This window comes from Amblyraja radiata, chromosome 37, assembly GCF_010909765.2.
Source record: "Amblyraja radiata isolate CabotCenter1 chromosome 37, sAmbRad1.1.pri, whole genome shotgun sequence".
Taxonomy (NCBI): Eukaryota; Metazoa; Chordata; class Chondrichthyes; order Rajiformes; family Rajidae; genus Amblyraja; species Amblyraja radiata.
This window is the reverse complement of record NC_045992.1, coordinates 599,696-613,878: the sequence shown is the minus strand read 5'-3', so window position 1 is coordinate 613,878 and position 14,183 is coordinate 599,696. Positions and strand designations below refer to the sequence as shown.

Genomic DNA, 14,183 nt, shown 5'->3' with positions numbered 1-14,183 from the left:
CTATTGCAACAATCCCTGCACCATTGCAACATACTTTATACCATTGCAACAATCCCTGCACCATTGCAACATACTATACCATTGCAACAATCCCTGCATCATTGCAACAGGCTCAACGTTGATGCAACAGGGTTTACACCATTGTAACAGTGTCTGCACCACTGCAGCAGTGCCTACACATTGCCACGGTTTCTACCACCCACACCACTGCACCACTGCCTATGTTACCTGCAATACTGCAGCAGCATTACAGGACTACAACTGTGCTTACACCATGACAATACTGCAACAGTCCCTGGACTTACTATACCTGCCCACACCGCTCTGTGACGCACTGTGGAAATGTGTCCTTCCCTGGGATTTGTGTGTTTCCAGAGGAGTTTCTACATGGATGTATGCGTGAGTGAGAGTGAGTGAGTGAGTGAGTGAGTGAGTGAGTGAGTGAGTGAGTGAGTGAGTGAGTGAGTGAGTGAGTGAGTGAGTGAGTGTGAGTGAGAGTGAGTGAGTGTCAGTGAGTGAGTCTCAGTGAGTGAGTGTGAACAAATGAACAACAAGGAACGTTTTGCCATCAAATTAACTTTGACAAATATTCTGTCACTGTACGCACGTTGGGTCAGAGATTCAGAGACAGAAAGACCATGGTCTTCTGTGCATTAATTGCTGATCTGCTGAAGCGGATAGTTGGCTGGCAACACTGGGCTGATGCGGAACACACCAACGAGTTTAATGTAGGAACAGCAGGTCTTTGTATGGCCACGATAGGTTGTTTATCTAAAACTGTTAACCATGACATTTGCTACATCAGTTAATTGCTATCATGAGATATTACCACATTAGCTCTTTATTTTCATAATCCAGAGAAGAATAACAACGCCTTGGTGGCAAAGAACTCAAGATGTGTTTAGCACAACTCTCAGTACATGGCCAAGATTCCTCATCGAAACCTCTACTCATGAACTAAAATCCTCTCAGAAGAAATCCTGCATTTATTGGCATGGGAAGCCACAGAGAATGCCGTTCCTCACATTCGTTCTGACCTGAAACGTCACCTGTCCATGGCCTCCATGGATGCTGCCTGATGCACTGTTACTCCAGCACTTTGTGTTTCACTCAAGATTACAACATCTGCAGTTCCTCGTATCTGCACGTTCTATTCCTTCTGGAAATTACATTCCATTCTTTTTCCATCTCCATGTCATAATCAATAAGTATTGGTATTGGTTCTTGTCATGTGTACTGAGACACAGTGAAAAGCCTCCTTTGTGCTGTCTGGTCAAATCATACTACATGGGTTCTACATACTACATGGGTATGTGCTACATACTACATGGGTATGTACTACATACTACATGGGTTCTACATACTACATGACTATGTACTACATACTACATGGGTACTACATACTACATGGGTTCTACATACTACATGGGTTCTACATACTACATGGGCACTACATACTACATGGGCACTACATACTACATGGGTACTACATACTACATGGGTTATACATACTACATGGGTTCTACATACTACATGGGTACTACATACTACATGGGTTCTACATACTACATGGGTGCTACATACTACATGGGTTCTACATACTACATGGGTATGTACTACATACTACATGGGTACTACATGGGTGTGTACTACATATCACATGGGCACTACATGCTACATGGGTACTACATACTACATGGATTCTACATACGACATGGGTATGTTTATGCCGTACCCCAGTACAACAATTAGTGCAGGTAAGATCTTTCAGGACCATCTTCTGTAGTTTGCAGGTATCTTCTTACCCTGTGTCGAGTCCCTCTCCCACCTCTCCCCCACCGTGGCTGCTCAGTTCAATAACAACTATTGTTCCACACTTAAATAAAATTTTGACAGATAGATGGGCAGGAAAGGTTTAGAGGGATACGGGTCAGATGCAGGCAAATGGGACGAGCATAGATGGATCATCTTGGTCAGCATGGACGAGTTGGGCCGAAGGGCCTGATTGTGTGCTGTATAACTCTATGACTCCATGACATTAATTTGAAACAAAGCAGTAACAAAGCTCCAGCCCAGTGAGCTGTTTGTCTGCTGCAGATTCTACAGTTTGCTGAATCTTTACTCTTCAAAGACAGCCGCTCTGGTTCCTTATCCCCACCGAGCAGCTATCTATGTCTGCGCTTCAGACTCCAAACCCGGCAGCTTTCCTGTGGTTTTAACTGACTCCCTTTGAAACAGAGACATAAGGTCACTCTCATGATTGAGAATTGGAAAAATGTAGTCCGGCTCCAAAGTAATTTTAATAATAATGAAAGAGAAGTAAAAGGAATTACCTTTTTAGTTCTGCTTCTTAGGTCTGGTTGTATTTAAAAACTGATACATAAATGGGCAAGAAGGATTGGAAGAGACTGATGGATGATGTACAATTGGGACTGCGGATTAGTGCTCTGAAACTCCCTTTGACTTTTAACTCATGTTTCTCATTGGTGACTTTGGCAGTTCCTTTGAATGCACCTGGGCTTTGCTACAGGGGAATAACACAAACTGCTTGATGAGAAGCTGAGAGTTTAGGGTGGTGCCTTGACAGTCACAAGAGAATGAAAAGTGAAAGCCTCTGGAATATGGCAGTCTTGTCTGTAGGTGTGAGAGTGCGGACATGTGTAATGGGAACATTCTGTAACTGGGAATCTACAAAGTCCAAAGGCATCTTAGACTAAGCTCAATCCTTCTCTTTTCCTTTTCAAAGTGTTGCTGCATTTACATTGAGAGCCAAGCTGTGATTGCCTCTGACTCACTAGGTCAACATGTCAGCTAAATGCCCCTGAGAGACGTGGTCTGGTCAGGCAGGAGCTGCTTGCCTTTAGGATCATGGCAGTCCTTGAGGATGGTGAACATTGAAACCACTTTGAAACATGAAGCTGTGGGGTGACCCCGCGGAGTTGTATAAGACCATGTGAAACCCAGAGTAGAGGATTCCAAAACCAGAGGATGCAGGCTTAACGTGAGAGGGGAAAGATTTAAGAGAGACCCCAGAGACAATTTCTTCATTGAAAGGGTAGTCCACACCAAAGATCTTATAGCAGAGCTCCGCTATAGGATCTTTGGTCCACACCTGGAATGAGCTGCCATTGGAAGCTGTAGAGGCAGATCCAATGACAATGTTCAGGAGGCATTTGGACAGACAGATGAATAGGGAGGGTTTAGAGGGATGTGGGCCAAATGCAGGCACAGGCTAAACGTGCTTGTGCTTGACGGTTGGCACAAACTCGATGGGCCGAAGGGACTATTTGCAAGCTCCATCCTTCTATTGACCATGACTTGCAGAAGAAGTTTCCCAACACTAAGTTGCTTTGTTCACCCTTTGACAGATGACAGGCATCCATTGGTAGGAAGGTGTGGAATATATATGAGGGTTTCACTGATGTTTACTTTACTTTAGTTTATTATTGTCACATGTACCTAGGTTCCGGTGACAAGCTTTTTTGGTGCATGCTACATGCAAGGATACAGTGCATCATGGGTTGCAGCACCCAGTGAGAATGGAGTGCAGTCCTCTTTGTAGAACAATGTACGACCTGGAATATACTCCCTGTGCATTCAATAGCAGCTTTCAAAAAGGGAATTGGATACATCATAAGGGGAGAATATTTGCAGTCATGCAGGAGAATGAGCAGGGTACAGGCATTGATGGGAGAGAATGAATGGTAGATGTGCTGGTTCCCTGAGTGTGCTGTAAGGTACCATTCTCCACCCCGTCACTGTTCTATCCCCCTTCATTCCCACCCCCCCCCCCACCCCATCACTGTTCTATCCCCCTCCATTCCCCTCCCACCCCATCACTGTTCTATCCCCCTCCATTCCTCACCCCATCACTGTTCTATCCCCTTCATTCCCCACCCCATCACTGTTCCACTGTGTGATGCGTTCAGTGCACGATTGCTTGTCTTTTTAATTACAAAAGACAACTTTGAATCGTCAAGATAATTAACTACACACTCTTCCCATTCACAACATCAAACCTTTCATCTTTTCTGCTCCCAGGCTTAAGGCAGCATCCCCTCCCAGCAAACAGTCACAAGGTTCCAGCTGCAGGATGACGTGGAGGTAGATAGAGAGAAGGAGGGGGAGGTTTCCCAGTTCTCAGCTGTGTGACTGAGATCTCCCAGCCAAGGAGATGAACATTAACACCACAGCAGTAAACCGTGCAAGAGTCAGCAACCGGTGATGGCACTGACTATTGGAACTTCATTCAACCCTTCAAACCCCAGAGCTGAATAAACCTCTGTACAATAATCGCAATTTGCTAATGTGATCCGATTTGATACTTGCCAACAATTGAATGGAGTGTAGAAGTCGAGACATTATGTACAAGATGTAGGTGGGGCCGCACTTGGAGTATTGTGTACAGTTTTGTTCACACTGCTGTGGGAAAGAAGCCACTAAGCTGGAAAGAGTGCAGAGAAGATTTACAAGGATGGTGGCAGGACTCGAGGGCCTGAGCTATAGGGAGGCTAGGACTGTGCTGCATGGAGTGCAGGAGGCTTAGGGGTGATCTTACAGAGTTATGTAAAGTAGTGAGGGGAATAGGTAGGGTGAATACACAGAGTCTTTTATCCAGTCTAAAGAATCAAGAACCAGAGGGCTTCTCTCCAGAGATGCTACCTATCCCGTTGAATTACTCCAGCATTTTGTGCCTATCTTCGGTTTAAACCAGCATTTGCAGTTCCTTCCTGCACAAGAACCAGAGGGCACAGGTTTAAGAAGAGAGAGAGCAATGATTTAATACGAACCTGAGGGACACGTTTTTTACACGGAGGTTGGTGGGTGTATGGAACGAGCTGCCAGAGGAAGTAGTTGAGGGAGGTATAATAACATTTAATAGACACTTGGACAGGAACATGGAGAGGGAAGGTTTAGAGGGATATGGGCCATGCACGGCAGGTGAGACTAGCATAGATGAGGCATCTTGGTTGGCTTTTTGTTGGGCCGAAGGGCCTGTTTCCTGAATGACCTGCAGGATATTTCTTTGTAACGCTGCAGTACTGATGTCCGAAATAGCCCCCCATCTATCACCTCCCATGCTGTAGCAAACCTATGTAAAGGGGGTCCGCTGTTCACAAGATTACCCACCACTCAACCCAACCCCAGCCTCAACCATCCCATTCATATATTGATATTGTAACAGAAAATGAGCTCCGACCCAGCATTTGTTTAGCAGGACTCCAACAGGGTGTTTACAAAGTTTTTACCATCACATATTATCACTGGTGAAGTCTGGAATAACTTCCAAGGATAGACACAAAAAGCTGGAGTAACTCAGCGGGTCAGGCAGCATCTCTGGGGAGAGGGAACAGGTGATGTATCGAGTCGAGACCCTTCTTCAGACTGACCCACTGAGTTATTCCAGCACTCTGTGAAACGTCACCTATCCATGTTCTCCACAGAAGCTGCCTGACCCACTGAGTTACTCCAGCATTTTGTGTGTATAACTTCCATGAACATTATTCACACTTTCTCACAGAGGCACAAAACTGACTGACATGTAATGTTTAATACTTTCCCACTAAATGAGAGCTTTGTTGTCCGTCGTGTGACACACAAAACTCCCGGCTGCGGAAAGGGAGTCAGAGGCAGCACTGAGTTAGTGAAGCCACCATTCACCTCCCTCCCTGCTCTGTCACCCACTCCGACTCACTTTCCTTCACCCTCTCTTCACAGTTCATATGAGTTATTAAATTGAGCCCTGCCTACAGTCCAATCACAAAACTCCCCACAGTGTGTCTGTTCATTGGGAATGAGCACAGGTCTGAAGAAGGAACTCGCCCGAAATGTCACCCATTCCTTCTCTCCAGAGATGCTGGCTGTCAGCATCATCATCATGGTTGAAGCCATTAGCGACGCCTCCTCTCAGCCTCTGACATTCCAGAAAAAACAATCCAAGTTTTTCTAACAATTCCCAGTAGCTAATAGCCTCTAATCCAGGCACAAATGCTGGTGTAACTCAGCAGGCCAGGCAGTATCTCTGGAGAACGTGGATAGCTGACGTTTTTGGTTCTGACGCAAAACATCACCTATCCATGTTCTCCACAGATGCTGCCTGACCCACTGAGTTACTCCAGCACTCTGTGAAACGTCATCTATCTATGTTCTTCAGAGATGCTGCCTGACCCACTGAGTTACTCCAGCACTCTGTTAAACGTCACCTATCCATGTTCTCCACAGATGCTGCCTGACCCGCTCAGTTACTCCAGCACTCTGTGTCCCAGCATCTACAGTTCCTTGTGTCTACCCCCATGACAAACGTGTTGTGCACTGTGTCACATGATGCCCAGCTACTCAAGGATGAGGGTGTAACGGGGGTGAAGGTTTATGCCCTGTTAGGGGGCATGTGGTGGGCACCAATGTTCACACACAACGTGCTGATGTGACTCAGTGCCTCTGGGGCATTTATGAAGCTGCACAGAATGTTTTAGTCAGCAGGTTACAGGCGGCAGAGCCAGCTGCAAGCGGATGTAGAAACATCGTGAGCGGTTCCTCTCTAATTTATGGCATTTTCAAACCCAATCCCAATCAGTAAGAAGAAAATGTTTACAATAATTCTAATAAAGTGGTAAAAAGAAACCAGATGGCTGATGCCATAAAGATAACCATTAGCAGATGATAAATGAATGATGTAATTGGAATCAGCAGACTATCAAAGCGTAGAGCTGATTATATTTAAGGGACCTTCAGGAATGTGGACATCAGTGACTTTGAAGGGGGCTAATTATCTGATAATACAGTTAATGAAAACAAAGCCAGTGGCAACACTAATGCACATACTATGCAGTGTCCATGAAAGGACAATTGGATCTGGCTATTGACTTCACCCGCTTTGAATGCAGAATCCCATGCCCCCCAGCGCCGGTCAACTGACTGTTGATGGAGTGAGCAGGGACAACGCACAGCAAAGTACTGAATCTGATCTGAGAGGGGAGACAAAGCGATGGAGTAACTCAGCGGTACACAAAAAAGCTGGAGAAACTCAGCGGGTCCAGCAGCATCTATGGAGCGAAGGAACTCAGCGGGTCAGGCAGCATCTGTGGAGAACATGGATAGAGGTGACGTTTCACAGAGTGCTGGAGTAACTCAGCGGGTCAGGCAGCATCTGTGGAGAACATGGATAGAGGTGACGTTTCACAGAGTGCTGGAGTAACTCAGCGGATCAGGCAGCATCTGTGGAGAACATGGATAGGTGACAATTCAGATCCAAGAAGGGTATCGACCCGGAAAATCACCTATTTCTTCCCTCCAGAGATGCTGCCTGACCCGCTGAGTTACTCCAGCTTTTTGTGTCTATCTTCGGTTTAAACCAGTATCTCCAGTTCCTTCCCCTACGCATGTGCAGTTAGTTTGTTACAGAACAGTATGCTAAACTGAATATCACTGTAGCTCGGTACATGTGACAATGAAGTGCCATTGGGACATTCAGTTATGCTGTAAGTGTAACTCATCTGCATCCACGCAATTAACGTCATCATTTTAAACAGACTGCCTTAATTTACACTTGCGAACCTCTACAACTCAGTAATAACCACAGCAAGGGAGCGAGTTAGTTACTGTGTAGGAACCACAATGTGTTGGAGAATCTCAGCTGGTCAGCCGGCATTTGTGGAGGGAATGAACAGACGACGTTGCGGGTCAGATCCTTCTCCAGATGCTGCCTGACCCGCTGAGTTCCTCCAGTACTTTGTATTTGATCAAGGTTTCAGCATCTGCAGTTTCCGTGTCTCCAGTTACTGTGTAAAGCTGGGCCACGTCTTGTGAAAATAGGGAGATTGAGCTGTTTAAAACAATGAAGGGAGCTTGCTCCGCTCTATGATCTTTGCTTACAAGCCAGCTGGGAACAAGGCCTCACCTCTCTGCACAAGGCCGATTAGATGCGCCAATGTACGGCAAAAATAAAATGGATCGCAGCCAAGTGTATCTCGGGGGAGAACTCAATGCTTCCTTTGAAGGGCTCGTTCAAACAGTCGGGTAATGCTTTCCATTGCTGACAGGTGTTAAGGAATGTGAACTTACAGATGTTCAGTAATCTGCTGAGACATGGCAACGAGCTTTGTGCAGTTTTTAAGTATTGATAATTCTGGGCTTTAGCAGGAGAGAGCGGATGCTTGATGTTACATAAGCATTTGTCTTCATTACATTTGTGACGTGCTTCAGTGCATGGCCATATCTTCAGAGAGACTCAGCCCTCTGGCTCCTCCTCTTCCTTTCTCCTTTCTTCTCCCCGCCCTAGTTTGAAGAAGGGTTGCGGCCCGAAACGTTGCCAATTTCCTTCGCTCCATAGATGCTGCTGCACCCGCTGAGTTTCTCCAGCACTTCTGTCTATCTTCAGAGAGACTGATGGGCGAACATAACAAGTCACATTGTCCACAAGAGGACACAAGATGCTGGAGTAACTCAGCGGGTCAGGCAGCACCTGTGGAGAACATGGATAGGTGACGTTTCGCAGAGTGCTGGAGTAACTCAGCGGGTCAGGCAGCATCTGTGGAGAACATGGATAGGTGACGTTTCAGAGTGCTGGAGTAACTCAGCGGGTCAGGCAGCATCTGTGGAGAACATGGAGAAGTGACGTTTCGGGTCGAGACCTTTCTTCAGCTCCACTCAGCTTCGACTGAGTCTCAAGTTAATATCTGCTCCACTCTTTGTAGTGTGTCTGAAACATAACCCATATCCCACCATTCCCTGCATAACCATGCGCTTGTCCAAACGTCTCTTCAACACCGCTGTCGTATGTGTCTCCAGTACCACCTCCGGCAGCGCATTCCAGACACTCACCACACTCTGTGTAACAGCTTTGGCCCAGTACTATGGGATGATGAACCGGAGACAGGAAGCAGTGAGGTTTGCCAGGCGACTATTGATGGCATGTTTAATCAGTCAGGCTCACGTTCTGTGCTCAGACTTACTGGACCTCAGTCAGCACTAGAATACGCCATCCTTCCCACATCAGCTGCTAGCATTTCTCGTTAATGCAGTGCGTGCATTACCTTGCATTAGAGCCAGGGCTCAGCGGGTCATGCAGGTATCGACTAATCGGAGTCGCACAGTTTGGACACAGTTCCAGGGAGGAGTTAGCAAGCGTTGAGAAGCAAGTGAGCCGCTCCATGCAACAGCGATCCAGGTATCAGGCAGAGCCAGCCTTTGATCTTCACACACAGTCAAACAGCTGTGAATTCCAATACTGCAGAGGGCAGTAGGAATAACCAACACATGCTCACTCAATCCAGGAAGTCAGCACACATCAGTTGTAACATTCTGCGGCTCTGGTTCACATTAAACCCAACAAGCAAGCCTGGAAGAAGATGGATTGGTGAACATTACTCTTGTTAAAATGCTGCTGCTGCTGCAGACCAATGCGAACTGCTGCTTTAAAATACTGAGGACGTACATGTGCAGACATGCGTGCACAGACACGCACACATACATGCACACACGCACAGGTACATGCACACACGCACAGGTACATGCACACACACACACATGCACACGCAAACAAATATGTCTTGGAAATACATTCAACATAATCAAAGACTTATCCCACCCCGGTCATTTCTTCACTCTGCTCCTGTCCGGAAGAAGCTTGAAAACGCGCACCACCAGACCAGGAACAGCTGCTTCCCCCTCTGTTATCAGGCTTCTGAACGGTCCTTCCATGGACTAGGGTACTGTCCGATTCACCTCTACCCCATTGTGGACATTGGACTCTGGAACTGGTGCACTACAATGCTGAGAACTATATTCTGTACTCTGCATCTTCCTCTTTGCTCTACCTGTTGTACTTGAGTTTGACTTAATTATATCTATGTAGGAAGGTGCTGGTTTAAACCGAAGATGGACACTAAAAGTTGGAGTAACTCAGAGGGACAGGCAGCATCACTGGAGGCCCTTCTTAAGAGTCTCGACCCGAAACGTCACCCTTCCTTCTCTCCAGAGATGCTGCCTGTCCTGCTGAGTTACTCCAGCTTTTTGTGTCTATCTTTGATTGTATCGATGTATGGTATATCTGATCTGTTTTGATAGCATGAAAAACAAAGCTTTTCACTGTACCCTTGTACACGTGACAGTAATAAAGCCAAACTTGAACCTTCCCTTCTCTGGCGCACGCCCACCCATCTCCACACAGATCACTCGCCAGGCTTTGCCCAGGACTCCACCCCACCCCCCCCCCTCCACTATCTCCCCCGTACTGCAATCATTCAGAAATAGCATCACCTGTCCGTGTTCTCCACAGATGCTGCCTGACATGCCGAGTTACTCCAGCACTTTGTTACTTGTTTTGCAAACCAGCATCTGCAGTTCCCCGTGTGTCCAAGTAGCAGCATGTGTTTTGGTTTTCACACACGTGTGAGTGACTTACATCCTCACCCCCACACAGGGACACTCGCCATGAACTTCACAGGAGAAAGCTCCCACTCATATACTCAGGATTCAAGAAAGACGAAGCTTGCCCACTCTCCCCGCAGTCTATAGTGCAAACAACTCATCCTGTTTGGGTGCACAATATATTTGCTGAAAGGACTCGAATGGGAGTAATTTGTCCTGTTTTAAACAATCCCGTTTCTCAAGAAACAGTTTAAGATTAATCTGGAACTGATCTAAGAGTTTGTTCCTACTGCAGAAAGATTTATTTACATCTCGAACAACAGGGAAACAGTAGCTATTGCCAACCGCTGTTTTTACATTTGGTCATTTACTTGTTTCTGAAAAGCCCATAATCACACGGTATAGACAGTAGTGTGGTTGGCCCCGTGGTGAGGACTGTCTTTAGCAATTCAATGTTGATGACCTTTGGGACCGAGGGAACGGCTGCTGTGTGATTAGACGTTCTCTCGCTTCACCAGGAGTCATGGGTTGCCCGGCAACCCTGCATCACGAGCCTGGTCTCTCTGCTACACCTGGTCCACCTGGTCTCCCTGCTCCACCTGGTCTCCCTGCTCCACCTGGTCTCCCTGCTCCACCTGGTCTCTCTGCTCCACCTGGTCTCCCTGCTCCACCTGGTCTCTCTGCTCCACCTGGTCTCCCTGCTCCACCTGGTCTCCCTGCTCCACCTGGTCTCCCTGCTCCACCTGGTGTCTTTGCCCTACCTGGTCTCTCTGCTACACCTGGTTCACCTGGTCTCTCTGGTCCACCTGGTCCACCTGGTCTCCCTGCTCCACCTGGTCTCTCTGCTCCACCTGGTATCCCTGCTCCACCTGGTCTCCCTGCTCCACCTGGTCTCCCTGCTCCACCTGGTCTCCCTGCTCCACCTGGTCTCCCTGCTCCACCTGGTCTCCCTGCTCCACCTGGTCTCCCTGCTCCACCTGGTCTCCCTGCTCCACCTGGTCTCTCTGCTCCACCTGGTGTCTCTGCCCTACCTGGTCTCTCTGCTACACCTGGTCTCCCTGCTCCACCTGGTCTCCCTGCTTCACTTGGTCTCTGCCCTACATGGTCTCTCTGCTACACCTGGTTCACCTGGTCTGTCCGCTACACCTGGTCCACCTGGTCTCTGCCCTACCTGGTCTGTCCGCTCCACCTGGTCTACCTGGTTCACCTGGTCTCTGTGCTACACCTGGTCTCTCTGCCCCAGCAGAGCTCCTGCATTACCCGGCAAACCTGCATCACCAGGTGGAACTAAAATACCACCACTGTCTCTTTCCAACCAACCCCACTCCCATCCCTGTAGGCACCCTTATCTCCCCCCATCTCCCACCACCCCAGTCACCGTGTCTCTTTAAACTATTCCGTACACCCATTCCCCATTCCTACATCTCCTCCTCCCCCTCCTTGCTGTCATTTCCACCCACATCCTTCACTCCGGCGTTACATTTCATTGTACATTTCCTTATCTGATGCCCTTTTGTCTTCTTTTCACCTCGAGCCTTTATCACTTACTTCACCCATCTGCCAATCAATCACCACCACCTCAGCTGTATCCACCTATCACTTGCCAGGCTTTTCCCCATCCCGTCTCTCTTTTCCAGCTTCCTGCCCCTTACTCCATCACTGTGACCCGAGGTATCACCTGTCCATGTCCCTGCCCGACTCACTCAGTTCCTCCAGCACTTTGTGCTTTGGTCAAGATTGCAGCATCTGCAGTTCCTTGTGTCTCTCTGGGGGTGGGATGGGATGAGATCTCCAGGTCTCATCAGCTCCAAGGGAAAAAATCAACTCCATCAACTCTTGGTAATCTGATTCCTAGGACCATGAAACTGTCCATTGTTTGGTGTTGCAAGAGTCAGGAGGATTGGGGTTAAACACTTCTATACTAGAGACATGTATTGAGGTGTCTATTGAGAAGGGTTGAGAATGGATTACTGCCATTGAATTGAGTTGCACTCATCCCCATCAATGCAGTGGTGACTACATCTGAACCATTCTCTCATCAACAGAGCAGCCCTGAGCTACCACCCACCTCATTGAGGGCCGTCAGACTATCTTCAATCAGAATTCCCTAGACTTTATCTTGCACTAAGCATTATTCCCTTTATTCTGTATCTGTGTACTGTGGATGGCTCCCCTGAAGAGAGTGTGTCCCTCCAATCTAACAGCAAGAGATCAGTCTCTGCTTCATGGGCTGTATGGAACCGAGCCTTGGCTTGGAGCAATGAGCGCATTGCCAACCCATCTGGCTGAGCCCTTACCCACTAATTGTTCTGTTGTAAATTGTCTATCTGCAACCATTTAAATGCATTTCCCAGTCAAGATTTATTGTGAAACAATTGACGTGGTTCAGAGAAGAAGTAACCACACCAAATGCTAAGAATGATGATGTTGTTTTGGAAGAAATCTCACGATTGACGTTTTTCTCTGTTGACAAATTCAACCTTGGTCATTCATAAATTGTCAGTGTTGGGTTTCCAGTTCCTGGATCTTTGGACAGCTACGATGACTGCACTCGCAGCTCTGACTGAGTCTGGCCACGGTGATGGGCAATGTCCAGGGACCCTGGTTCCCCAGCTCTGACTGAGTCTGGTCACGGTGATGGCCTATGTCAGGGAGCCTGGGTTCAGTAGCAGAGTGCTGAGCTAGAGTGTCAGCAGCAACTCTACCGCTGCACCACCCTAGAAACTGGCATTTGATGTTTGCCCCAGATTTATTTAATTAATTTGTTGACTTTGAATCCCACGCTGTGTGGTTGGATCTGAACTCATGCATCAGAATCACTAATCCAACAGCCTCTTTCTATCAGACGCCATGCCAGCATTTGTGCAATTAATTGGAAAATTACTAAACTATTATTTTGTGAGAAACAGAGATCTTTAAATTCCATTTGAACTGTTGCCAATTCAAAAGTTTTAAAGGTTTCAAAGGTTTTTTATTGCCACGTGTACTAATTAAGGTACAGGGAAAAAATTGCATCTCCATCGAGGTAAGCGATTAGAAAAAGTTTCCCCCAACCCACATAAAACAAGCTAAAGAACACTAAAAACATACATTTAACACATACTATTAAAACACAAGGAAGGAAGGGACAGACAGACTGTTGGCGAGGCAGCCATTGCTGGCGCCACCCTCTGCCATTTCATGTAGTACTAATTTTTATGAATCACTTCAGAGCTGAGATGAGCATCTCAATGTGCCTGTCATCCACTCCACACTGCCCACCCAATCCCACTCTCTCTCTCTCCCCCCTTAGACTCTCGAGTGATCCACAGGTTGCATTGAACATTACCACCCCACACTGCTAATATTGCCCAAAACTGATAAAGACCAAAAATGGTAAAGACTAAAACTGCTAAAAACTGCTAAGGACTAATCTGCCAAAATAAAAGAAGGAGAAAATAAAAAAGGTGGAAAAGAAGTGTTTGGTCTGAGTGAATCCAGTTCATCATTTCGGGGTAGATAAATCAAATCCCTTTCAAGCGGGGAAACTGCAAAAACATTAGAAGACTTGACAGTGAAGAGATAAACAGTGAAGAGAAAGATAATTTGATATGATTTAGGGGGGCAGGGGGTTTCTGAGGTTAATGTTGTACAGTGTTCAAGAGCACTGGCTCCTGTACCTTCCCCCCAATGATCTAGTAAGATGAGAGCGTGGCCAGGGTGGTGTGGGTCTTTGATGCCAAGCAGCGCCTCCTGTAGATCCCTTCGATGGGGGGGGGGGGATGTCAGCATCTGATATTAATTTATTGTATTAGTAATTATTGTAGGTTTATTTG

The 14,183-nt window shown here is 47.0% G+C and overlaps 1 long non-coding RNA gene across 1 annotated transcript; it reads right to left on the bottom strand.

Annotated features, from left to right (window-relative positions):
- Window positions 1-539: 539 nt before the first annotated feature.
- Window positions 540-13,767, bottom strand: LOC116966515. The gene is made up of 3 exons (XR_004410043.1): window positions 13,758-13,767; window positions 2,515-2,524; window positions 540-957 (listed from the first exon to the last, which is right to left on the bottom strand). It is a non-coding gene; the product is annotated as an uncharacterized LOC116966515 (long non-coding RNA).
- Between the last annotated feature and the right edge of the window lie 416 nt (window positions 13,768-14,183).